General features: G+C 36.0%; 1 protein-coding gene across 6 annotated transcripts in view; it reads right to left on the bottom strand.

The window, feature by feature from the left end:
• The window catches only part of LOC148943950 (uncharacterized), a 628,351-nt gene that overhangs the window by 17,274 nt on the left and 583,079 nt on the right, over positions 1–27,998 (bottom strand). The gene's annotated exons all lie outside the window — the stretch shown is intronic.

Genomic DNA, 27,998 nt, shown 5'->3' with positions numbered 1-27,998 from the left:
AAAAGCAGCAAAAAGTACCCAAAAGAATATCTTCCATTTTAGGAGACAAAAGATGGGCTGGAAAGTCTGGTAAAGCCTCTTTAACTTCTGAAAGAAAGCATAAATAAAGAAAGATTAAATACTTTCAATTGAAAAGCTTACAAAATAAGCCCAACTGCTTCCCCTTTTTCAACACATTATCCCACGAGAACAAATAATAAGCGTTATAAGGACAGAAATCCAACTAGCTTTGGCGGACAGCCAACACCAAATCTTAGGATTTAGAGTTGAAAAAAAAAAATTCTAAAATTCTTCTGCAGGTTAAGCAGTTAAGAGGCTAATCAGTTGGCTAATCATCTAGGGTAAAAAATAAAGCCACAAGACACTTGGTGGCAATGTTGCTTTTTCCTCTTAATGCTAATACCAGTTTCTGATAGTGTCAGACAATGAAATTGTTCAATTAATTCCATTTTTACATCTGGAATTCATTTTCTTTCAGATTCCATTTGATTTTGTGTCCATTTGATTTTGTAAAACATGTACATATACAGGAAAGAAAATAGATACCCCAATTCCTGTTTGACAAAACATTGAAATATTATAGCTGATAATTGAAATATTTTTCCTTCCAATTCTAAAGGAAGAACTGAAAGATTATCACCCTTTATATGAATAATTTTTCATGTTCTGACCCCCCCCCCCCCAAAGTATCTTCTATTTTAAAATACTTTAAATTGACAAAAAATATAGCCTGGAGGCAAGCTCACAATTTTAAGACACAACAAAAATAAGAATCAGACTATTTCAGTTCAAACTATCATCAGATTCAATAGGGCTCAAGCTTAAATCTAAGTAAAAGTATTGATTAAAATCAATAGCAAATCCATGTTGAGAAAATTTTATTTACAATAAACATGAGGACAATATTTCCTGTAAAATAGAACTTAGAATATCTTTGGTAGGCCATCTATTAGATAATTACACTTAGCTATACTGAACAAATACCATATATTTTAGAAAAAAAAACATACTTGGATCATAAGTGAATATGTGCAGATTGGGAAAGGAGAAGATGTGTAAATTCTATTGGAAAAATCCCCAGAAAAAAAAAATTTCTGCACCCCTCCCAGTCGAGATCTATTTACAGAAATATATAAAACTAGCAATACTAGGACTTCTCTTAGTAAAAAATTTGGAAAATTGACAAGTTAGAAAAACCTGACTGAATTATGTGCTTTTATATAAGGAAATAATATAAATAATAAATGACAAGACAAACACAAAAAGACCATAATAAATATCACAAGATAAAAACCAATAACTTGTAGGTTAGCTATCAAGAGGGGTGCTCAGTGGTAATTGAAAAAAGGAGAAGATTCTTCTGTCACCAGCATAGTACATTATCCCTATCCTTTTTCTTCGTTTATTTACGAATCACAAGAAGACAATCACAGGAAACAAACAAATATCAAACAATATTATGAAAAAAAGAATGTAGATAATTTCGTTTGAAACAGATGCTTATTATACAAGACAGAAACTAGTGCCTGAGATAATTTTTGTGGCTGCCCCAAAAAATTAATTCTTTGGTAAGAATGATTTTTTTTTTTTTTATTGTAATTATAATTTATGTCTGCAAACAGGAAAGAGTGAACTTTCCTGTTCGCAAACAGTGAAACAGGAAAAAGACAGCAAACAGTGAACTGTTTTCCTAAATTGCAAACAAGAGAGATTGAATTACAGAGTGAGAAAAAATTTGTCAACCTGAAGACTTGTTGTCTCCCCAAACTGGAAAAATTGTTGCTAATAAAATAGACTTTTGTGTTGCAAAATAGCCCTTTCCTTACTCTTAACTCTTAGGGACTAGATCCAAGCTTTTGTACTGTGTATGCTCTTTATTTTTGTTATTTTTATTGAGGAGAACCTTATAAGCAAGACGAAGAAAGAGAAAATATTTACTAAAGCAAAGCAGCTTTATTTTGATTTTGTTACCAAAACTTAATAGGGTAACTTACCATTTTTAACAACAGAAGTCTCAGGAATGGTGATAGGTTCAGTCATATTTGGAATTTCAAACGGCTCCATAATATTATCTCTGAAACAAGTTAATGCCACTTATAAAACATACCCTATTATCAAAATCAGTTGGAAAGGAAACTCCAGTTTTATATTTTTTTCTACAAAAGCTGCAGATTTTTCTGTATTATTATTATTATTATTTTTTTACCCACACTATACAGAGGTATAATATGTGGAGTATCATGAAGAAAAACACATTAAAATGCAACGCAAATCAATATAGAAATGAAAGAATACCAGTTACAGAGTAACACCAAAAATTTTAAAGAAACTAAAACAAAAGAGAAATAACATAAAAGGAGTGAAAAAGAAGAAGAGAAAAAAACTCACAACTTGCAGAATCTAATAAGTACTAACATACAAAAATATGGGCACAAGCTGTCATTATTGTTATCATTATTTGATTTTTACTCTCTCTTTATAACATTAAAAATGTGGAGTAACCAAAGAGAGAGAAAAAAAACAAATTAAGGAAAAATAAATTACAACTGAAAAAACCTGATAAGGTGATGGTGCAGAGAAAAACGGATACAAGCGATATTAGAAAGATTTCTGTATAGTGTTTCCAGTTTTGCAGAAATATAAGGGAACAAGAACTTTATTAATAATTACCTGGTTTTTAGTCAAAGGTGGAAGAAACAACAAAATTTACAAAATCTAAAATAATTAATGCAGATTCTTTTTAACTCTTTTTTCTTAAGAAGGGGAAAAGTTCAAGAAGCGAAAAGAATTGAATGGTAACAAAACGTTGAGTAGAGCTTGGCCAATGTGAGTTTATTCATTTTTATTTTTATTTACATAAAAAGTATGTCTTAAGGTAATTTTTTTTCTTTAGTTTTTAATTTTTTAGTGCCTTTAATTTTGTTGGCGCAATGCATATAGGCCTATGAACAGCTTAAAGGAGTTTATTGGCCAGGTTTCCACTAACCCAGCATTAACAATACTAACAAGAACTATTGTAAGCCCAGGAATTTTGGTGTACTAGAAAAGTGATGCTTTAGATGAAATCACAATCAAATTCTAAACTGGGTCCCAGGAACTTGTTTTGTACCTGGTTCAGCTGTTTTATGAATGAAAATACTCAGAAATATGGTGTTTCTTTTTCTCTTCCTGTTCCTACAGAACAGGAAATAAAATTTTGAATAAACTTTGGTGCTGGTTAATTATCCAGAACACACTCATGAATTTTGATATGAAAGATCTCAGAAAAAGAAAATGGTTTAACTACCTGTATTTGGCGACAATTAGCTTAGACTCAGTGGAAAAACTACACTGTAGGTACATTTTAATTAAATATTTAATATATAGTGTTGGTATTGGGTTAGGTTATGTTAGATTAGGTACTTAATATAATGTGTTCTGGGCAGCCTACTTTCCAAAGTTCTCTGTTGTAGCTTTTACAATTTTTTGGCAAAGTTATTATATTTTCACCATATTTCATTAGGAGTAAGCTACCTTACTTCTTGGGTGTGTTTGGTATAATTAACAAGTACCCAAAATTTAATTGTAAGATTACAAAATACTCACTTGTTAACTTGAAAAAGCAACAATTCTCAATCATACTGAAAGCCTAAACTAGGACCCAGGAAGATGCATGACAATTTAGCTGCAAACTTTGTGTTAAATAAGATGCTTTAAAAATAAGTTCAATGAAAGACTGGTTGATGGTTTTCAAGATTAAAAAAGTATAAAATTCAATAAAGCTTGGCAAATAATTCATTGCTTACATTAAATCAAATTATAGAGCCAAGATGATAAAAATGACTATTGTGTAGATGATCTAAACATGGTATAAAGATAATTTAAATATTCTGATTAATGCCTAATTCCCTCCACCCCTTTGTAAATTTCGAAAATACATATTATGATAATTTCAATGAAATAATACCTTTGCTTTGTACTTTCATGGAAAGAGATACCTCCATGAAGAAAAACTTTTGTGAATTGACACTTGATTACACATTTTGATCTCATGTTTAAAAATTTAGAAACTACAATATTCATTTACTGACCCATTTATTAGATCTTATCATAATAAATCCATGCAGACGCAACAAGTGACTGTGGAACATCAATTTAGCATTGGATTTTTATCTAAGATCTACCATGTTTTAAGGGGGAGGGGATTTGGAGAAATCTTTATCATTAATAGGTAAATATTTTGAAATATTTGTTACCAGTCTATAGTTACAGCTGTTTTTCAGGAAACCTCTTAATCACAGAAGAGTACACCACTTGGTCCCTTATTAAGACAATCCCTCCAATGATCCCATATATAGCCCTAAAAATATATTTCATTATTATTGAAAACTGTTATGTGTGGGAGCCTCTTTGTTGAAATGAGTCTGGTGTAGTATATTGACTTGACACAATATAATGTTTTTTTTTTTTAGACATCTCTCAATGGCAAAAAAAACAACAAGGCAAAACTGGGTTATAATACAGGATAGGGAAAATTGCACAAGCTAGTTTCAAACAACACCAAAATGCAAATTCTTTACTGAACAGACCATTCTTCCATTTTGGTATCCCATTTATATAGTCTAGCCAATATATTCATGTATGTGAATTTCATTTGGTACTTGTGTGATACACCCACTACTGCTTAAGTTGTTCTTGTATTGACAGACTGTAAACCAGTTTCTTTCACCTTAGCATGAGAAAAAACAAAGAGAAGTGAAGGAATAGATAAGAAATACATGGTTTGGGCTCCTATACATTTGCACATTTGGGGATTGGGGGTAAAGTATTTGGACAGTTTGAAGTCTAAAAGCAATTCTTACTTCATAATATGCAGAACAATTATAGCTAAGATATTTTGCATGCAGACCTAGTGTAATTTACCCCCCCCCCCCCTTACCCTAATGTGCAAATATATAAACAAATTTTGTTTCAAGTACCTTTCATTTTTAAGCATGTAAACCCTTTGTTGGTTTAAATTGGTTACATATAAAAAAAACTTCTATTTTAATGATTGATCACAGTTAAAATATTGAAAGACTTTCAAAATGCTATTAATTTCTTCCAAAGCTGATAAAAACGTGATGAAAAGGGAGTCAAAATTGCAAGTTTTGCTATGCTCATGAGACAATGACTTTGAATCTAAAAGCAAAAAACCAGCAACCAAAATCACTTTCCACCAGCATTCTGGTTTTGCTTCCAGAGTCTAATCAATTCTTGTCTTCCTAAAAATATTTGTCTAACAGCTTTCTGCAGTAAAATTCTAGTTTAGCAACTTTTCACTTTCTAGTTAAGAGTTTAGGTTAGGAAAATGAAACTTTCAGTAATGAATCCAGGGTTTAAAGTATACTCTGTGAAGGTATTGCCAAGCCTCTATGTCAACCTTCTTCTAATTTGTAAGGCTTAGAAATTTGCTCACTTGACAGGTCTAAAACTATATGTATTGAAGTTTTAACAAAGCAACATTTTACACTCATTTTCAGTTATCAGTTTTGTTGTCTCTGGTTTCAGTTCTGAAAAGACAATTTTATTTTGAGTAGAATTTTGAGCATTGTCTAATGTTATTTTCTAAATGTATTAAACATATTTGCAGATTTTTTTTAACCTCATAAATTGGTATTGACCAAAGCTGTGAAGCAGAAAACAGATTTATTGTACTTCACTTAAGCAGAAGATCAATTTTGCAAGGTTTCACTTTCATAAAACAAAAATTTTTAAAGGTTATCAAAGACACCTGCCCTCCAGAGGGAGGAGGAGTAGAGGTAGGTAGAGTAAAATTAATGATGATTTGACAGTTTTTGTAAAAAAAAAAAAAAACACTCTTTCTTCTCTAGAATGCCTAATTTGAGAAGGGTTTCAGTGTGTAGAAAAAGTCAAGATGAGAGGCCAAATATTTTCATTGAATTTCCGTTTTCACAGGCTATGAATATCCTTGTTTTTTCTTCTTTACAAAACGTTTCCTAATCTTTGCGAGTGTGGTCTAATAAATTATTTCAAAACTGAACATAAATACTATCTTAACTATCAGAACTGAATAAAAATTCTTTCTGTAGTGTATCAATAGCCACAAACTGACTGTTTGAAGTAGCAAATCCTTTCATAACTAAATTCCAGTACGTTCCTTTAATGATGTTCAGCTATATTCCCTAAAGATTTAGGTTTGGGCATATTTGGCTAACTAAACCTCAATAAATATAAGTTGACCTTATTGCTTAGATTTTGAAAATTAAAAGGATTGAGTTAGTTTATTATGAATAGAGTAAATGTTCCTATCTCACTTTCAACTATTTGGTAAAGGTCTCCACTAAGTGAGCCCTGCTAAATAAGGTTCAAACCACAGAGGTTTTGCTTTAAAAATTTGATTTTTATTCAACATGTGCGTTCTATTTGTACATTTTATACTTAAATTGACCTTAGTTTTTAAGGTTTGCGGAGTATATGGTATAAATTTAGAATTGTGGCTACTGATAAGAAGACATGTTAAGAAAACAATTCTTACTTTAAAATATGTATAATGATCCTAGTTAACATATTATTCAAGGGGAGAACCTTTATCGTCAAGGCTTTCCTCTTTTTTCCTTCTTTTTCCAACTTAAAAGAAAAAAATTACAATTATTTCCAGTCTCTCAACAAAATGTGTAAATCTTTTGAAATTGCTGCTACAAATTGTGCTTATAGATAGCATTCATCCTGGCGGATGAATAATCCACCAGGATGCAGATAAAGCAGTGACAAAAATACAAAATATTGCTATAAATATACATAATACATAAAAAATATATACTCCCACCCCCCTAAGATGCAAATACATAACCAAAATTGCATTCTGATTCTAAATATAACCTTTCATTTACATCACAAATTAATTTTGCCCCCACCCCCCTGATGTGCAAATATATACCCTGATTTGGATATATTTAGGAGTTAGGGTACAGTTTATTTGTTATATTTAGGTTCAGAATGCAAGTTTGGTTATATATTTGCACATTAGGGGGGTGGGGTATATGCTCTGTATGTAGCCTATATGTATATTTATGGCAATATTTTGTATTTTTACCACTGCTTTATCTATCATAAAAAAAAAAACAGAATTAACCATGACCAGGATGTACACTATCTATAAGAATAATTTATAGAACAATTTATAGCAGCAATTTCAAAAGATTTACACATTGCATTCAGAGCCTGGCAAAAATTATATTTTTTTTCTTTTAAGTTGGAAAAAGAAGGAAAAAAGAGGAAAGACTTGATGATAAAGGTTCTCCCTGTGCATAATATGTAAACTAGGATCATTATACATATTGTAAAGTAAGAATTGTTTTCTTAACATGTCTCCTTATCAGAAGCCACAATTCTAAATTTATACTGAGTATAATTATTATTGAAAATAAATATTTGGTAAATATTTACCAAATCATATTATTGACTTACAACTAAAGTGAATATACCACTTGATGCCTTTTTTATGCTCTTTCCAAATATGATAATCATTTTTGTTGGAAAAGAATTTTACCCCCATCCCTATATACCAATTTAGGGTATATATTTGCACATTACGGGGGGTGGGGGTAAAGTTTAAACATACCTCCCATTTACATCAGAAATAAAATTTGCCCCCACCCCCCACCCCCAAATGTGCAAATATAGGTAAATACTTACCAAATCATATTATTCAGTTATGACTAAAGTGAATATACCATTTGATGTCTTTTTTTATGCTGATTACAAATATAATATTCATTTTCATCAGAAATGAATTTTAGCCCCCCTCCCCCTATATATGCCAATTCAGGGTATATATTTCTACATTAGGGGGGGGGGCAATTTTTTTTCTGAGTTAAATGGGAGGTAAGTTTAAACTTTACCCCCACCCCCCTAATGTAGAAATATATACCCTGAATTGGCATTTATAGGAGGGGGGGGGGGCTAAAATTCATTTCCAATAGAAATAATTATTATATTTGCAATCAGCATAAAAAAAGGCATCAAATGGTATATTCACTTTAGTCATAACTCAATAATATGATTTGGTAAATATTTGGTAAATTTTACCAAATCATATTATTGACTTACACATAGGGTGAACCAGGGTAATTCCGGACAGTGGGTAATTCCGGACACACCCCTTTATCTTGCTAGCCCCTTGTTAAATTTCTTTTGAAAAAATCACAGAGGTAGTGCCAAGACTCTAGTTTATGACTCACTATATCTGATTGACAACAGCCAGCACGTGGAGGATACAGTCAGTCTTGAACCGGAGTTGGTCGGAGAAACTTCGATGAAAAAGCACGTATGGTGTCAGTTTTTTTGCATTTGCTGGTGAATGGTGTAACTTATGGATTTTGTTGTTTTACCATTCAAAAGGGTTTTAATTAGGGCATTAGTGTGATTTTTTGCAGATTTTTATCTCTAACGGTTTAGCAGTAGGTTAGGTGTCCGGAATTACCCATTTTCTGACCCCAAACAGGGTAATTCCAGACAGATGGTGAGGCATAATTCCGGACACAGAGGGGTATTTCCGGACATGGGAAAACGTGATGCAATCAATTCCTTTTCATTGAATTTTGACCTCTGCCTCCTGGAACTGTGTTCTATTAGAGATTCTCGAGTTTCTAGCAATGTAGCATGAGTTTACTGAACTATTTTCAGGAAAAATAGTTTTCTTTAGGGCTGATTATCTGCAACTTTCATTAGTTTTGGTTTCTTTCAGTGCAAACAACTTTTCTTCTTATGCCTTTTACTTACCCTTGCTTTAACTTTCAGATGCCGAGAACACAGTACAGCCCAGAAGATCTGGACAAGGCGTTAGCAGAGGTGAAAATGGGTTGGCTGACAGTCAGACTCATAGCAGCGAAGTATAGGATTCCAAAGTCAACGATTTTGGACCATTTGATTGCGACATCGTCGAAAGTGGGAGCAGGTAGACCTACACAACTTGATTTAGATGAAGAAGTAACACTCGCAAAGTGCATCAAAACCATGGACAAGTGGGGTGTTGGACTATCCCGAACCAATATAGTCGATCTTGTAGGCGAATATGTGAAGGTGAACAATATGAAAACTACTTTCAAAGATGGTGTTCCTGGTTGGGACTGGTGGAAATACTTCAAACAACGACACAACCTTAGTCTCAAGAAGCCTGAAACCAAAGAGAATTCAAGATACAAAGCCAAAAATCCATTCTTGATCTGGGGATTTTTTGATCTTCTCTCAGAAATGTTGAATGAACTTGAACTCCTTGATAAGCCCCACTTGATGTACAACCTGGACAAGACAAGCTTTTGTACTGATCCTTCGAGAACCAAAGTTGTGGGACAGAAGAACTCGCCAAGTTTCTGACAAACTGCTGGAACAGGGAGAGAAAACACAACAGTTCTCGGTTGCATCAATGCTGCAGGGGCAATTCTTCCCCCCTGATTATATTCAAAGGCAAATCTGTGTGGTCCACTTGGACATCTGATGACGCTTTGCCTGACACTTCATATGCTGCCACAGAAAGGGGTTGGATGACGGCTGACGTGTTTTACAACTGGTTCAAAGGCCAGTTCATTCCTAGCGTTGGGCAAGAACGTCCAGTTCTGCTTCTTGTTGACGGTCATGGCTCTCATTTGTCGCTGCAAGTTGTGTAGCTTGCAATGAACAAAAACATCACAATTCTGAAGCTGCCACCCCATACGTCACACATGCTTCAAGCTTTAGACGTTGGCGTTTTCAAGGCTTTCAAAACCACGTATGACCAAAGGCTAACCAAATGGGCAAGGAAAAATGTTGGAGAAAAGCTACCGAAAGCAGATTTTGTCAAGGTGATAAGTGAAATTTGGAAATAAGCTGATCCAGTTCTAATCCAGAAAGCGTTTGCATCAACTGGAGTCTATGATCCTAGCATACCAGAGAAGGCCAACCTGGCGAAAATCAACAGAGAGCAGTTTGACCCGCAGAAACTCAGGGCTTACGATGCCATTCTTGAAGAAAAGAAAAGAGAACAAGCAAAGAGACCAGCAGAGAAGTCAACAGCCGATAGGATTAGTGTTAGAGTCCAGAGAGAAAGTGACAATCTTACCGTCAACATCAACATTTCTTCATCTGAGAAGAAACCACCAACTCCAATGAAGAAGACTTTTGAAGAGCTCCTGTTAGAGAGTTTAAGAAGAGAGCAGAGAAGTGAACCAGGGCAGAGGAAAAAGATCACTCAGAAAGCTGCTGAAGTGATCACTTCTAAGGTGTATTTAGAGCAGCTTAAGAAGCAGCAGGAGGAAAAGGAAAAGGCAGACAGGAAAAAGGGTGTAGGAAAGAAAACCAAAGCGAAAGAAACCGGTGACACCCAGACCTCTGGTGCCAAAAGCAAAAAGATGAAGCTCTCACGAGAAGCGCCCTCCCCAGTTCCCTTTTCTGAAACCGAAAGCGAGTCCGAGATACCGTACGCTGACACCGATGATGACATTTCTCTTGAAGAGACGTGTGTTCTTGATGACCTCGATCAGCCTGGCCCTAGCAAGAAAAAGATCGAAACAAAGCTTGACCATTATTATGCTGTGTATTACGACGACTCACCTTATTTTGGCAGAATTGTGGAATTTGTTGATGAAGGGGTCGTTAGGATGAAGTTCCTAAAGCTCGACTCAGCAGCGACGTACGAGTTTAGCTGGCCCAAGAACGATGACATCACAGACGTTGCAGAAGAGTTTATCTTGGGAGGGCCCCTCACTCTGAAGGGCACTGGACCCTTCACTATAAGCGAGCAGTGCAAAATGGTGAAACACCACAAGGAAAGGAAGAAAAGCTATGGAAAAAAGCAGTGATCACCTAGTTCCTCTGCGTTTTGCTTTTAAACTTGCTTTTATCAGTATTTGAAGTCGTCTTTTTTCTTATTTTTAATATACGAATTTCAAGGAAGTTAGCAGATGGATTATGTTGTTGCAGGAGATGAGGGCCCAGGTCTTCAGGTTCCCCAGTCCTTCTGAAAATGCTGGCTCGTGGTGGTATAATCACATTAGTATCAAATTATCGTGAGAATCCATGATTTGACACATTGGAAAAACGAGATTTGATTTTCAGAAAAACAAAATCACGATTGCAAAGCTCAATAACTCCGCTAGTTTGGAAGATATGAGCATGAAATTTGGAAAAAACATAGATTCTGGGGTGCTCATACCACCAACCAAAGCTAAGATTTTTTACTCCTTCAGGTACAAAGATATTGACCTCGTCCGGAATTACCCACTTATTGGTAGCGAGTTCCGGACACAATGGGGAAATTTCAAATCAGGTCACCAACCCCATTTATAGTTTGACTTTCGGATGTTTCTAGCTCTCGTATGAAAGCTAACAGTCTGTACTTTGATACGAATTCGATTTTATGACGAGATTTTAAGTCTGCTGGCAGGAGGAATTTTTTGAATCCAAAAAAAAGGTCGAAGTGTCCGGAATTACCCTGGTTCACCCTAAAGTGAATATACCACTCAATGCTTTTTTTTATGCTGATTACAAATATATTAATCATTTCTATTGGAAATGAATTTTAGCCCCACCCCCTATATATGCCAATTCAGGGTATATATTTCTACAACCTAACCTAACCCTGAATTGGCATATTTAGGGGGAGGGCTGAAATTCATTTCTGATAAAAATGATTATTATATTTGTAATCAGCATAAAAAAAAAAAAATCAAATGGTGTATTCACTTTAGGTAAAGTTCTACAAAATCATATTACTGAGTTAGGAATAAAGTGAATACACCATTCGATGCCTTTTTTATGCTGATTACGAATATAATAAGCATTTCTATTGTAAATGAATTTCAGCCCCCCCCCTATATATGCCAATTCAGGGTTAGGTTAGGTATAGGCTAGCCTATATAGGCGGGGGGGCTGAAATTCATTTCCGATAGAAATACTTATTATATTCCTAATCAGCATAAAAAAGGCATCAAATGGTGTATTCACTTTAGTCCTAACTCAATAATATGATTTCATAGAACTTTACCTCACTTTATTCCTAACCCAATAATATGATTTGGTAGAAATTTACCCAAATATATACACTGAATTGGTACATATAGGGGTGGGGGCAAAATTCATTTCTGACAAAAATGATTATTATATTTGGAAAAAGCATAAAAAAGGGCATCAAGTGGTATTTGATGGTTTAAACTTATTTGGGTAAAATTCTACTTTAGCTACTTTTGGCTATCTTGGAAAGGTGTTAAGTTAAGAAAATGAAACTTTCAGGGATGGGTATACAGGCTAAAGTAGGTCCCGGGAAGATATTTTGAAGTACCCACCTCCACTCCTTCTCCCTTTAGAGGGTCCTGACCTTTGATGACCTTTAAAAATATGTGAGTTATAGAATTGAAACCTTGCAAAATAGATCTTCTGCTTAAATGAAGTACAACAAAATTGTTTTCAGCTTCACAACTTAGCTCAATCCCAATTTATAATGTTTTAAAGATATGCAATACATTTCCTAAATTTTGGAAATAAACTATTTATATGTCTTAAAATTCTGCTCAATTAACTGAAATTGCATTTTCAGAGCTAAAGCCAGAGAAAAAGTAACTGATAACTGAAAATTAAGGTAAAATGTTGTTTTGTAAAAATTTCAATGGGTATAGACCTGTCATGTAGGCAAATTTCATGACCCTCTAGAGGGAGAAGGAGAGGAGGTAGGTACTACAAAATACCTTCCCGGGACATACTTTAGCCTGTAGACCCATCCCTGAGAGTCTCATTTTCCTAACCTAACCCCTTCCCAAGATAGCCAAAAGTAGCTAAAGTAGAATTTTACCCTTATTTGTACGATTTAAACTTAAACTGGCCTTACTTTTAAACAGAACCCAATTTGACAAGTGTTGAAATACTTGGAGAATACCTGTCTAAACTTCTGCCTAGATGCGCAATAGGCTACAACAAATAAATGCTTGGCTGTGTAAATCTAGAAATATAAACAGTACAAAAAATTCACACTTGGTTATTCAAATCAAAACACGAAATGTTTGAGCATAAAATAAATTGCTAGAAATGACTATTAAATGCTTGAATCCTTCTTCTTCTTCTTCTATTTAACAGCAGGCGGGCTTTTCAGTAACACTATTTAGCCCTTTTCCTTTTGCTTCACTCTGTGGGCTACAGAGCTACTGACTTGATTGCCTCATATTTATTAGATATATTCAGATATCTTTCAGCAGATCTTTCGACTCTAGGAGTTCAAATATAAGATGATAGATGTCGATTTCTATACTCTGTGTGCAGGTATAGTTGGCTAGGCTCTTGGCTGATAGTGGGATTTTGTGGTGTTTGAAGTATTTTAACAGTTTAGAAAGCAAGGTATGTTGTGCAGACGTCAGCATATTACATTCAAATAGGCAATGGTCAATTGTTTCATTATTCATATTACAATGCCTGCAAAGAGGGGACAGGGGAATTGAACCACTTGAATTAGAAAGCTTACAGCAACAGCAACAGCAACAGCAACCGTACAAGAAAATCGAAATATATTTTCTTGATTATTATCGCTTCTAATCAGTAGTTGTACCAAACCTATCCTGCTCAAGTCATCCTCAGGGCTATACTGTGGTGTTTATCCTTCCCATAGGATAGTGCAGACGGTTTGATATCATCTATTTTCCCTTCTTATTTTAGTTTTATATTTGTGTTTAAAGCTTTTTCCAATAGGCAATGTTCAGAAGTCCTCCAAAAAAAACGTCCACCCAGATCCCAAATCAAATTCCATAGTGAAAGATACCCATCCTGGCTGGTCAAGCACATTATCTGAAAGTTCTAATGATGGCTCCGATTCGGAGAATAGGACAATGATAACTGTAGGTCCTAATGCAACCATAAATGATGATAATGGGTTTCAAGAAGTCCTCTCTAGAAGCTCTAAAAAAAGGAAAAAAAATCTCCCCAATTACAGGCATTTCCCCTCTCCCTGCCCAAGATCCTCCCTCCAAAAACTTAGGAATTTACCTTAAAATTACTCCCACTACCCCCTTTGAAATAAAAATGATCACTGCAATAAGAGTTGCAATTTTTAAATTGCTAAAATCAATGTTCTCTCTTAACATTAACCGTGATGGATCTCTGCTTATAGCTGTAGAAGATCAAAAATCAGCAGATACAATAATTAACCTTAAATCCCTTCTGAATATCCCAATTATTGCATCTAATTGGAACCCAAAACAATCACCAACAAAAATTGTAGTTTACAATGTTCCCCCAGAGATATCTACTCAGGAGTTAAAAGAAGGCCTCTCAGATAGGGCTGGAAACACAATCCCAGTTGAGGATGTTACCCAACTTGGAAAACCTAATTCTACTGGCCTAAAAACTAGTAGATCCTTCTTATTCACACTAAAGGATAAAATTGATATCCCAGAAAAATTTTTCCTATTTGGGCAAATCAAACCACACAAGGAATACAAACCTAAGCCTATTCAGTGTCAAAAGTGTTTCAAACTGGGACACACGACAAACAAATGCAATGAAATTCTCCAAGAGTGTAGTACTTGTAAATCTTTCCATCCTAAAAAGCTGACAACTTGCAACAACACCCAGCCTACATGCATCAATTGCAAAGGTCCACATGAATCTACAAATAAATCATTATGCCCTTCATACAAGAAAAGATCTATAACACTCAAAATATCAACAGAGAAGTCCATCCCATACCCCTTTGCAGCAACGGAAGCAAATTCTGCCCAACAATACCAAATAAAGCCTGTAATGAAACCAACCAAAACCCCCAAGTCAAATGACCCAAATGCATCAAGCACCCCATATAAAACAATATCTTCTAAGCCCCCTAGCTCAAATCCCTATCAGAAGGAATCACCAAGCCAGCAAGCCTTGTTTTCCAGTGAGATGAGGCCAGCCTGGCCCTCCCTCCCAAGAAGAAACAAACCAGAAACACTGCCTGGAATCAATCCCTTAACCAACAAACAGGATGCACTACCAAAAATGCAATCCCCAAATCTATGCTTATTCATTCTAAACTGTAACGCAGTTCAGGCCATGAACATACATCAACTACAGAAAACAAAAATTATTGCAGAATTGGCAAAAATCTACATCCCAGATGATATGCTCATTCAAGCAAATAAAGATCTTGCTTTACTTTTAACAAAGCTGAACATTGATACACAGTCATATGAAGAATAAATCAACAACACAACATTTATCAATACTCCAATGGAATGTAAGATCACTCACAGAAAATAAGCTAAATGAACTAATATCATTTATGAATAATAATTCCATTAATATTGCTTGCCTCCAGGAAACTCATTTAACCCAAAATCAACAAATTAAGTCTCTGGGATACACTATCCTGAGAAAGGATAGATCTTCAGAGAGAAAAGGAGGTGGTGTAGCTTTATTAGTTAATAATAATATAAAATTTTGTGGCATCAATTTTCCAGATTTTGAAAATGATGTTGATGTAATTGGTATAAGTGTTTGGCTGAATAATTTAAAAACCTACATAATAAGCTTTTATAACCCTAATGGCCAAACTTCAGATGCCAAGGATTTCTTTAATTATATAAATAATTCTAATATGATAAAAAACATCATTATTTGTGGTGATTTCAATGCCCACAGCCTTTTGTGGGGGAATAAACCAGCAAATAAAGCTGGTAAATTTATTGAGCATATGATTTCAAATAATAATGAATTAGCTGTTGCTACCCCTCCAAACCTAAATACATATTTTAACCCCAAAAGTGCCAAATTCTCCACAATTGACCTACAAATTGTGTCTTTGAATTTTTTGAACAAAATTTACATAAATAAAATTGATAGTCTATGTACAGACCACTTTGCTATAGTTTGCTCCCTAAATGAACCTGCTGAAACTTCTTCTCATACTTCCAAATATATCAACACTAAAGCAAATTGGTCTATTTTCCAAAATAAGCTAAATGATGAAATTACAAGTTTCACCCAAAGTTCATGCATTTCTAACACAACAGTTGACACACATGCTGAAGCCTTGACATCTTTACTAATAAATACAGCTAATCATGCTATCCCCAGGACAACACCTAAGAAAACATTCCCTAAACAAATTCCTAAAGCATGGTGGACAAATGAGTGCCTAAATAAATGGAAGATAAAAAAGGCAGCTAGGACAGAATTCATAAAAAAACCAACACCTACTACATATTTAAAAAAATTACAAGCAGAATCTAATCTAAAAAGGACTATAATAGATGCTAAATATAAATACTGGAATAATTTTGCAAATAATCTCTCCAGAGAAACGCATGAGCCAATTATACATAAAGTCATAAGCCACATATGTGGGAAAAAGACTTCTCCCAACCCACTCCTGTATGAGCTTATACATAATAATACCCATTATGACAATAATATTGAAAAGGCTAACCTATTTGCAACTCTTTTTGTTAATAAGCTAACATCAAACAATCAAAGCAATCTGTCCACAATTCCTATGATCCCTAGTTACCAACCACGCCCAGGATCCGAGTACATAACTAATCCATTTTCAATCCAGGAATTGAATAATGCAATACATCATATTAGGTCCAAAACTAGCAGCAGCTATGACAATATACACCCTACATGGATAAAGAATCTCACACCTTCATACAAACAAGAACTGCTAAATTGTTATAATCACGCTTGGGCATCGTCTAGGTTCCCCAATATATGGAAATGTTCGTCCCTCCTACCAATCCTAAAGAAAAATAAACCAAAAGATAACCCTGAGTCTTATAGGCCCATAATGATTACACCTGTGATGGGGAAAATAATGAAGGAAATGATTTATCACAGACTCCTCTGGTTTGTTGAGAAAAATAACATGATCCCACACACTCAAACTGGATTCAGGAAATACCACTCCTCAACAGATGCTTTCATTTTACTAACAAATGCAATAAATGAATCTTTCTCAAAAAATAATATCCTAGTGGCAGCTTTCCTTGATTTTGAAGGAGCTTATGACAATGTGAACCACCAAATCCTTTTAAATAAACTTGCAAACCTTGGAGTACCTCCCAAGCTAGTATCCTTTATTAAATCCTTCATAGAAGTGCAAAGTTTCATTGTTTGTGTTGGTTCAGCCTCTTCACCCCAAAAGAGAATATCCAAAGGCCTACCTCAGGGAGCAGTCCTCAGTTGCCTCCTATTTGCCCTATATCTCTTGGACATGAACCTACCCCACATGAATCTACAATATGCTGATGATCTGGTGCTATGGTCATCTGTCAACACCTTTCAGATAGCACAGTCAAATCTGCAAAAGCCACTTTTCCAGTTTGAAAAATTCTCTCAACATTCAGATTTACCCATTGCACCCACCAAGTCAAAAATAATCCAATTTCACCGGAAGAGAAACCATGTTAATGCAAAACTAACTCTAAATAAAACAACTATACCAGAAGATAATAATATTAATTACCTAGGTCTCATGCTTGACCAAAAACTTAATTTCCACCTCCACATTTCAAAAACAATAAAAAAATGTTATAGAAAAGCAAATATAATAAAAAGACTTCTTTCCACACCTTGGGGTTGTAAGGAGAAAACATTAATCCAGTTTTATAAATCACATATAAGACCCCATATTGACTATGGGCTAATTGTCTATGGTGCATGTGCAAAGACCCAGATGCGAAAAATTGAAACAACACAAAATGATATAATACGTCTCATATTTGGTCTTAGGAAACCCACAAGCACCAAGTTTCTGCTTATGGAGAGTGGATTAACAACAATAAGGGAGAGAGGTAGCTTTCTCTTGATAAAACATCTTACAAAAATTGAATCAAATAGCTCACACACATTACATAATTGGTTAAGAAATCCAGCCATGTATAGAGGTATTGCAGATGAGTATGCCAATATTCAAAAGAAGTTCCCTGTACCAGCAGAGTCTATTGCACCTACTATCCCCCAATCCCCTCCATGGAATTGGTCATTTCCCATAATAAATACTGAATTTTCAAAATGGAATAAAGATTTAACCCCCATTGCTTTTGTTCAGAAAAAATTTGCAGAACTTAATAAAATTACCTATAATAATCACTTCCAAATATTTGTTGATGGGTCAAAAATGAATGAGAAGGTTGCAAGTGGTGTTTTCCTTCCTCACCTGAAAATTGCAATGGGCGAGAGATTATTTAATAATTTATCTATAATGTCTGCTGAGTTAAATGCCATAATCATGGCATTAGAACACCTTAAGCAAAACCAATCTTTGATTGAAAATTCGAAGAATATTATCATTTATTCCGACTCTTTATCAAGCCTTGAGTTGCTGGCCTCAGCTCCTCAATATAAGTTGGACATTGACACTTATCATTGTCACAGTATTATTGATAATCTTGCTTCAAGTGGCATAAAAACTTACTTTCAGTACATTCCTAGCCACTCTGGCATAAGTGGTAATCATCAGGTTGATGAAATAGCAAAATATGCTATAGATATTGACCAGCGAAGTGGAAGACCAATCCCAATTAGAGATATTTACCGATGGAGGCTATCAGATATTAATTTTAATAAGATTAATCGTATCCTTTCCCCCTTTCCCAATAAGTATCTTTCTAAAATTTATCATAGAATTCGTTCTGGAACAAATGGACTAAATTTCCTTGCATTCTCGTATAAGTTTTCTAATTCAAGTGGCTCAATTCCCCTGTCCTTTCTTTGCAGGCATTGTAATATGAATAATGAAACAATTGACCATTGCCTATTTGAATGTAATATGCTGACGTCTGCACAACATACCTTGCTTTCTAAACTGTTAAAATACTTCAAACAGCACAAAATCCCACTATCAGCCAAGAGCCTAGCCAACTGTACCTGCACACAGAGCATAGAAATCGACATCTATCATCTTATATTTGAACTCCTAGAGTCAAAAGATCTGCTGAAAGATATCTGAATTTATCTAATAAATATGAGGCAATCAAGCCAGTAGCTCTGTAGCCCACAGAGTGAAGCAAAAGGAAAAGGGCTAAATAGTAATACTGAAAAGCCCGCCTGCTGTTAAATAGAAGAAGAAGATTCAATTGGAAATCAGAAATTCTGGAGACTTTTATTAGAGTCAAAATTTATCGGAGATCTAGTCCCCCCACGAAATCTTTTATCCCAAATACATCCGATCGAAACAGGAGAAAGCCGTTTTATTAAAAATAATCAAGAGAGCCTATCACAATGCCTCCAGGTTGACAAAAATCCCCAGGGCCTGGGGGCAAGGGTTGTAAGTTTAGCCCCCAGAGGAATAAAAGGTTTTTATTGAGGAGGTGGTCTTCTAAATTTAGTAAGAGGCTCAGTTGATTCGCAACTGAAAATTCTAGTTCCCATCTTTTAGATTCGAAAGTGATCAAAGAGCAACTAGCCATCTCCCCCGCTTACAACCTCTTTTTCCCAGATGTATCCGATGGACATTTTGAGACTGACAACGGACCTAGAAAAAATCAAATCAGACCGAGGACAGATCAGATCAAACCGAGAACAGATTACACCAGAGAACGAGAACAGATGACATTAGATCGAGAACAGACTAGATCAGACCAAGAATAGATACGACCAAAAAGAGATCGAATCAGACCGATAACAGATCAAAATAGACCGAGAATAGGTTAAATCAGAACGAGAACAGATCAGATTAGACCGGGAACAGATAAGACCAGACCGAAAAAACATCAGATCAGAAAAAAAAGAGATCAGATCAAGAACAGATCATATCAGACCGAGAACAGATCAGATCAGACCTAGAGAAAAGATCAGATAACACCGAAAACAGATCATATCGGATCGAGAACAGGTAAGATCAGACCGAGAAGAGATCAGATCAAACCGAGAAAAGATCAGATCAGACAGAGAACAGATCAGATCAGACTGAAAACACATCAGACCAGCCCGAAAAGAGATCAGATCAGACCAAGAAAAGATCAAATTAGACAGAAAACATATCAAATCAGAACTGATCAGACAGAGAAAAGATCAGATCAAACCGTGAACAGGTCAGATCAGACCAAGAACAGGTCAGATCAGACCGACAGCAGATTAGATTAAAACAGATAATTTCAGACAGAGAACATATCATATCAGACCAAAAACAGATCAGATCAGACTAAGAACAGATCGGATTAGACCGAGAACAGATCAGGTCAAACGTATAACAGATCATATCAGACTGAGAAGAGATCAGATCGGACCGAAAACAAATCAGATCAGCCCAAAAACGGATCAGATTAGACCGAGAACAGATAAATTCAGACCGAGAAAGATCAGATCAGACCCAGAACGGATCAGATCAGACCAAGAATACACCAGATTAGACCAAAAACAGATCAAATCAGACCGAGAAAAGATCACAACAGACCAAGAACAGATGAGATCGGACCACGAAGCGATCTGATCAGATATAGATAAGATCAGATTAGACCGAGGACAGATCAGATCAGACCAAAAATTTATTACTTCAGACCAAGAACAGATCAGTTCAGACAGAGAACAGTTCAGATCAAACCAATAACAAATGAGATAAGGCCGAGAACAGATCAAATCAGTCCGAGAACAGATCAGATCAAACCAAGAACAGATCAGGTCAGACAGAAAACAGATCAGATCAGACCAAGAACAGATGAAATCGAACCGAAACAGATCAGAACGGACCGAGAACAGATCAGATGCTGTCGAGATCAGATCAGTTTAGAGTGGAAACAGATCAGATCAGACTGAGTACAGATCATATCAGACTAAGAACAGATCATATCAGACCGATTACAAATCAGTTCAAACTGAGAAAAGATCAGACTAGACCTGATCTGTTCTCACTGATCAGTCCTGATCACATCATATCATACGAAGAACAGATCGGGTCAGACCAAGAACAGATCAGATTAGACCAAGAAAAGATCAGATAAGACCAGAACAGAGCAGATCAGACCAAGAACAGATCAGATTAGACCGAGAAAAGATCAAATCAGACCCGGAACAGATCAGATCGGACCAAGAACAGATCAGATCATATCAAGAGCAGATCAGTTTAACCCAAGAACAGATCAAATCAGAACGAAAACAGACAAGATTTTACCAAGATCAGATTGAATCAGACAAAGGACAGATCAAATCAGACCAAAAACAGATCAAATTGGCCCTAAAACAGATCAAATAAGACCGAGAACATACCAGATTAGACCGATTAGACCGAGAAAAGATCACATAAGACCGAGAACATATCAGATAAGATCGAGAACAAATCAGATTGAACCAAGAATAGATCAGATCAGACCAAGAACAGGTCAGATCAGACCGAGAACAAATCATATCAGACCAAAAAAAGATCTGATCAGACCAAGAACAGATCAGAACTTGGACATATTTTGTAATACAGAGAACATATCAGATTAGACCAAGAACAGATCAGATAATACTTAGAACAGATCAGATCAGACCGAGAATAGATCAGATCGGACCGAGAACAGATCAGATCAGACCAAAAAAAGATCTGATCAGACCAAGAACATATCAGAACTTGGACATATTTTGTAATACAGAGAACATATCAGATTAGACCAAGAACAGATCAGATAATACTTAGAACAGATCAGATCAGACCGAGAATAGATCAAATCAAACCAAGAACAGATCATATAATATCGAGAACAGACCATAAACAGATCAGATAAGACCGAGAGCAGATCAAATCAGTTCCAGAACAGATCGAATCAGACTGAGAACAGGTCAGAAATGACGGAGAACCAGATCAGATGCTGTCGAGATCAGATCAGTTTAGAGTGGAAACAGATCAGATCAGACTGAGTACAGATCATATCAGACTAAGAACAGATCATATCAGACCGATTACAAATCAGTTCAAACTGAGAAAAGATCAGACTAGATCTGATCTGTTCTCCCTGATCAGACCTGATCACATCATATCATACGAAGAACAGATCGGGTCAGACCGAGAACAGATCAGATTAGACAAAGAAAAGATCAGATAAGACCAGAACAGAGCAGATCAGACCAAGAACAGATCAGATTAGACCGAGAAAAGATCAAATCAGACCCAGAACAGATCAGATCGGACCGAGAACAGATCAGATCATATCAAGAGCAGATCAGTTTAAACCAAGAACAGATCAAATCAGAACGAAAACAGACAAGATTTTACCAAGATCAGATTGAATCAGACAAAGGACAGATCAAATCAGACCAAAAACAGATCAAATTGGCCCTAAAACAGATCAAATAAGACCGAGAACATACCAGATTAGACCGATTAGACCGAGAAAAGATCACATAAGACCGAGAACATATCAGATAAGATCGAGAACAAATCAGATTGAACCAAGAATAGATCAGATCAGACCAAGAACAGATCAGATCGGACCGAGAACAGATCAGATCAGACCAAAAAAAGATCTGATCAGACCAAGAACAGATCAGAACTTGGACATATTTTGTAATACAGAGAACATATCAGATTAGACCAAGAACAGATCAGATAATACTTAGAACAGATCAGATCAGATTGAGAATAGATCAAATCAAACCAAGAACAGATCATATAATGTCGAGAACAGACCAAAGACAGATCAGATAAGACCGAGAGCAGATCAAATCAGTTCCAGAACAGATCGAATCAGACTGAGAACAGGTCAGAAATGACGGAGAACAGATCAGATCAGACCAAGAACAGATAATATTTTACCAAGAACAGATCGAATCACACCGAAAACAGATCAAATTAGACCAAGAACAGATCAGATCAGACCAAAAACAGATCAGATTTTACCATTTCAGACCAGATTCAGATAAGATTCGGACCGAAAACTTATCAGATCAGACCGAGAACAGATCAGATCTAACCGAGAATTGATCATATCAGACAGAGAACAGTTTCGATCGGACCGAATAAGGATCAGATCGAACAGAAAAAGTTCAAATCAGATCGAGAACACATCAGATCATAACGAGCACAGATCATAACAAACTAAGAATAGATCAGATTAGACCGAGTTATTATTAGTAACATTAGTAGCAGCAGTATTAATAGCAGTAGTAACAGATACATTTCGCAGCTGCTGCGTGCACACCTCGTATGATGGAAAAATCAAATTGTTCGGAGACGATAAAAACCAATTTGTTGGTACGATATTTAAGATAAAAATACCAAAAAATCCACATGACTAAAAAGAATCCTTTATATGTAGATATTAATTTTAATTACCATAATCAATTTGAAATGGTATAAACAGTCCATACGAGGTGTGCGCGGCTCCTATTTGCTCTATACGAGGTGTGATAACCGACTTTCTTCGAAAATGTAAAATATACGTGGTGTGCACAAGTTCAATGTGGTAAAGAGAAATTTTTACGAGGTTTGCACAAGTTCTTAAAGGTTAAAAATCTGTTTACGAAGTGTGTCAGGTATAATAACATCGTAGGCTATAGGCAATAGATTTAAAATCAGCTATTTTTATGTAAAACAAAATCATTCTGCTATGCTAAGAAATCAAAATGGTTTACAATTATAGTGCATCACGTAACTTTCCAACTCTTGTAGAAAGCATGAGTATCTCGTAGCAACACGTTCAGCTACCCCATGAGATTGTTTACCTTACATGCATCAAGGCTAAGGGTTGCTTGGTGAAGTGGACGTATTTAAAAGTTCGGTTCTGTCACAGCCCGTTTTGGCAGAATTGTCCATTCGTCCGTATGTCTGAGCTTGCAATAAACAGGTATTTCAGGACTGTATTTATAAGCAACGGTCATAGTGATAGTCGGGTCCCCATTTTTACATCCAGGTAATAAATCATGGTAATAAATCAGGAAAGGGAAATCAGGCAAGGGTAATAAATCTGGTAAATCAGGTAATAAATCAGGGTAAGAGTTTTAAATCAGGGTAATGGTTCAATCCCGTGTAGTCCTTGAAAACAGTATGATTCATCTGTTTACTTGATAAGGGTAAAGATTGCGTTTTGCGCATTCTTCATCTGAGATGTATACATACATACATACATACAGAATGTAAATGTCTCTATATTTGCATCGGGTTTCAATCTCCTGGTGGACACTGTCACACTCCATTTGAATGGGCCCTTTTTCCAGATACTTCTGCATTGCTGTCATTCCAAGCATAGAAGCGAAATGGACAAGTGTATTAGAAAGAGTTCTATTCCTGTTCTAATATGAACATCCATTGCTCCACATAATAATTATGTCACCGTTTGGGTGTGACCGTAACAGGTCTTCCAACCTGTCAATAACACACAAAACAAAGTCGGAGGCATTCAACTGCCATTCACTTTCAATTTCCCACTATATGCAATGCGTCAAAACTTACAAAATCGTAAGAAGTCCAATTATATACAACGAGCTTCCGTCGGTAGTGAAGAGACGACGCTTTTATGTTTGGATAAACTAACGTAGGGTCAAGGATATGAGTTATCACCAGAAGCACCCCTGAACTCCCTTTGGCTTTGTCCTTGTCACTGTTTTTCTTAATACCTGCGTCTCCTTTCTTTAATATGTGCTCAGAATACTGTTTTTCGGCTAGATTCTTCAATCTAAATGCTATGTATCTGTCACACTGATCCTTTTTTGGCTTAAAAATCCCAAATTTCTCGTTCAATAGTTGTCTAAAAAAGTCATAGCTATCAATATCAGGTTTTTCTTTCTCCATTTTCTCCCTGTAAACATAAAATACTTCTTTAACAGTTCCAACAGGATACTCAAAACACTTTTTCTTTGCCCAGGCTCTACCGTAGTGGGATGGGAGCTTTGGAAGGTCATTCAAAAACATCTCTGCACTTTGCTTTATTTCTGCAAGGCTAAATGATTTCCTAGTATCCTATCGAATTGAGGTTTCTGGGAGATTTGGATCTTATGATGGATGGATGTCCTTCGCTTAATGTTCAGAACAGTTCTTCACTTGCCATTCGCCAATTCCAAACATACTCAAAGATATTTGCTTGCAAACTCTTAGCATCCCTTCCGAGGTTTTCAAACTGTATTTCAGGTTCCTTTTCTCCTAGAAGGGCTAAGATCAGCCTCCTTGAATTTCTCACAATCGTCGTAAGTGACAAGTATAGCTATGTAGACCTTCTTTTGTTTCAAAGACATTTTTTCCAAAAGCAACCAAAAACAAATCTGCCTCTCACTTCCAGCAATAATTAAACATTCAAAAACTCTCTCCTTCTTAGCATCAACATTACAATGTTTGCATTGAGGGCGAATTTTCCGTTCAGGCTTTAAATCTTTAGTAGCTTTCCACTCACCAAATTTCATGTTCTGTATTTTTCTTCCTTTGTATTCCTACCCTTGGCATCTACCATAATAATTTTTCAATTGGTTTTCCCCTGGCTTTGATCTGTCTTTGTTCCTACTTTTTCTAGATGATGCAATACTATTTACAACTGAGCTTTCTGTTTGTGCGTCCGAGCTGTTTTCTGGAATATCTCTTAGACTTTTGTCGTGGTTGATGCGTTTCCACTATCGTGGGAAGGTATATTTGGTGATAAAATAGCACCACTTATATCCGCTGATTCGGCCAGAGGAGATTTTCCAGCAACACTTTTGTCTTGATTCATTTGATATTCCTGTCCATTTCTTGAATTCAGATCAGTATATAAAACGGACTGTCCACTCAGATCAGTATTTATTAACTCTGCTTCATTAAAAACTTCATCGGTTTTCTCTGGCAGCAAAAACTTAACACAAACTTATTTAAGTGAGGCGCTCTGTAATCTGCAATCTGGAAGAAGGGGTGCAAGCTCAGGAAAACCAAAGATTCATCTGCTGTAACCTCACTCTCGCTTCCTTCTTCCCTTACTTCTACTGGTCGAGGGCTGGCTCTGTCACATGGAAATCTGATTAAATACAGGAGGGGTACAGAATCTTCATATTGTTCCAGAACTGGAAATGTTTTCAATGGAGAGTTTGTAACCCATTCTGCCACTCTGCTGGAGTACTCTGCAGTCCTAAATTTATTTTCAGGGTTCTGGTCATGAAAGGCTGGAACTGTTTTCAGGGTTGAATTAGTGATCCATGTTGACATTTGGCTGGAGCTTTCTGGTGTTTCTAGACTCTCACTTAAATGTTCACCTTTCTCCATCTGAAAATGAAAATACTCAAAATGCGTTGGTTTAAGAAATCACAAACTGGTAAAAAAAAGGTGTCCATACAAACAGTGTAATGGAACATTACTTTCAACAACAAACCATCTATACATATTGAGACCCTTTCATTGACAGGCGTAGCATATTAAGTTGAAGGGCCTGAATTCTTTTCCCAAGGAACCTGTCAGAGGGTTTCAGTATCTGTAGAGGGGTAGCGTAATATTAGTAAAACGGATGTTGCAAAACAGAATAGTCCTAGTTTCCAAATCACAGGGTAATATAACCTTCACCGGCCTCATAATTGAACTGTCATTAAGTCAAGTGAGTTTGAAATCAAAATCTCTCTTGACTTAATGACGATTCAATTTTGAATTACCGCCATATTGAACAAAACTCCAGCGACTTTTTGAGGGTAGAGATGGAAATCTTAGTCTTGCTTGACTTAGTACAATTCATTTTGAATTACTGCCACATTAAACGAAACTCTTAAATCTTTTTTATCGTTGAAATAGTAGTAGTAGTTGCAGTATTAATAGGAGTAGTAGCAGGTATATGCCCCAGAAGTTTCATCTTGATACGCTAAGCTGTTCCAAAAAAAATGCTGATACACCTGTATCAAAAATCTGTATGTTATTGCAAGTTACCAATTATTGCAAGTTACCAATTATTGCAAGTTTAAAATTTAAGGTTTTTGTAGAAGGGATGATCGTAAAAACTTTGAAGGAGGCTCATTCGACTGGAAATTGAAAGTTCAAGTTGAATTTCGAAGAATCGAAGGTAATCATAGGACAGTCAGCCTTTCCCTCTTAACCAACACCCCCCCCCAAATACATCCGATATATATGAAAATAAGCATTTTGTTCAAAATAGTCTAAAGATCAAATAACCATACCTTTGGGGTTAACAACCCCACCAGCAGCATCTGGGGCATGGGCTGTAAATTAATCTAATTGCTCATTTCTAACATATAATGTTTATGTGGAAAAAAAATTCGTATGAACTTTGGGGGGGGGGGAGGCTCATTCGACTGAAAATCAAAATTTCCAGAACACTCTTTCAGAGTTAAAAGTGATCGGAGGGCTTCCATCCCACCCTATTTTTCCCCCAAATACATCCAATCTAAATTTCGGGACGGACATTTTATTTACAACAGTTTAAAGGTTAAATAAATATACCATAGCTAAATAACTATGGTTCATAACCCTATTGTGTTTTACCCAATGTAATTTCGGTGGTTGTGTTGCACGAGGGTTCAGTGGCACAAGAGTTAAGTAGCACGGGGGTTCAGTTGCACAGGGGTTCGGTTATACGGGGGTCCAGTTGCACGGGGGTTCAGTTACATGGGGGTTTAGTTACACGGGGGTTCCGTTAAGTGGGGTTGAGTTGCACGGGGGTTGAGTTGCAAGAGGGTTCTGTGAAAGGGGGTTCAGTTGCATGAGGGTTCAGTAGCACGAGGGTTCAGTTGCACGGGGGTTCAGTTGCACGGGGGTTCAGTTGTACGGGGGTCTGGTTATACGGGGGTTTAGTTGCAAGGGGGTTCGGTTATACGGGGGTTCAGTTACACGGTTGTTCAGTTACACGGTGGTTCAATTGCACAGAGGTTCAGTTACAGGGGTTCAGTTGCTTGGGGTTCAGTTACACGCGCGGCAAAATTTTTACAAGGATTCGTGTAACGAGAACTCAGACATAAGATACTAACATTTTCATTTAACAGTTGTCTTCTTGTTACGCTAACAAATAGCCGTTACATTATATCACTGGCTACAGACATTTGCAATTTGTTCAGTCATACAATGAGATAGACATCTAGAAAGAAGAATCATCGTACAGAAAGACTAAATATAGGTAAAAAATATTTTGAAAAGGTCATATGCAATAAAT

The sequence above is a fragment of the Artemia sp. Qi Xiang Cuo genome, chromosome 15 (assembly GCF_049724085.1).
Source record: "Artemia sp. Qi Xiang Cuo chromosome 15, ASM4972408v1, whole genome shotgun sequence".
In the NCBI taxonomy this organism is placed as follows: Eukaryota; Metazoa; Arthropoda; class Branchiopoda; order Anostraca; family Artemiidae; genus Artemia; species Artemia sp. Qi Xiang Cuo.
This window is presented reverse-complemented; position numbering and strand designations above follow the sequence as displayed.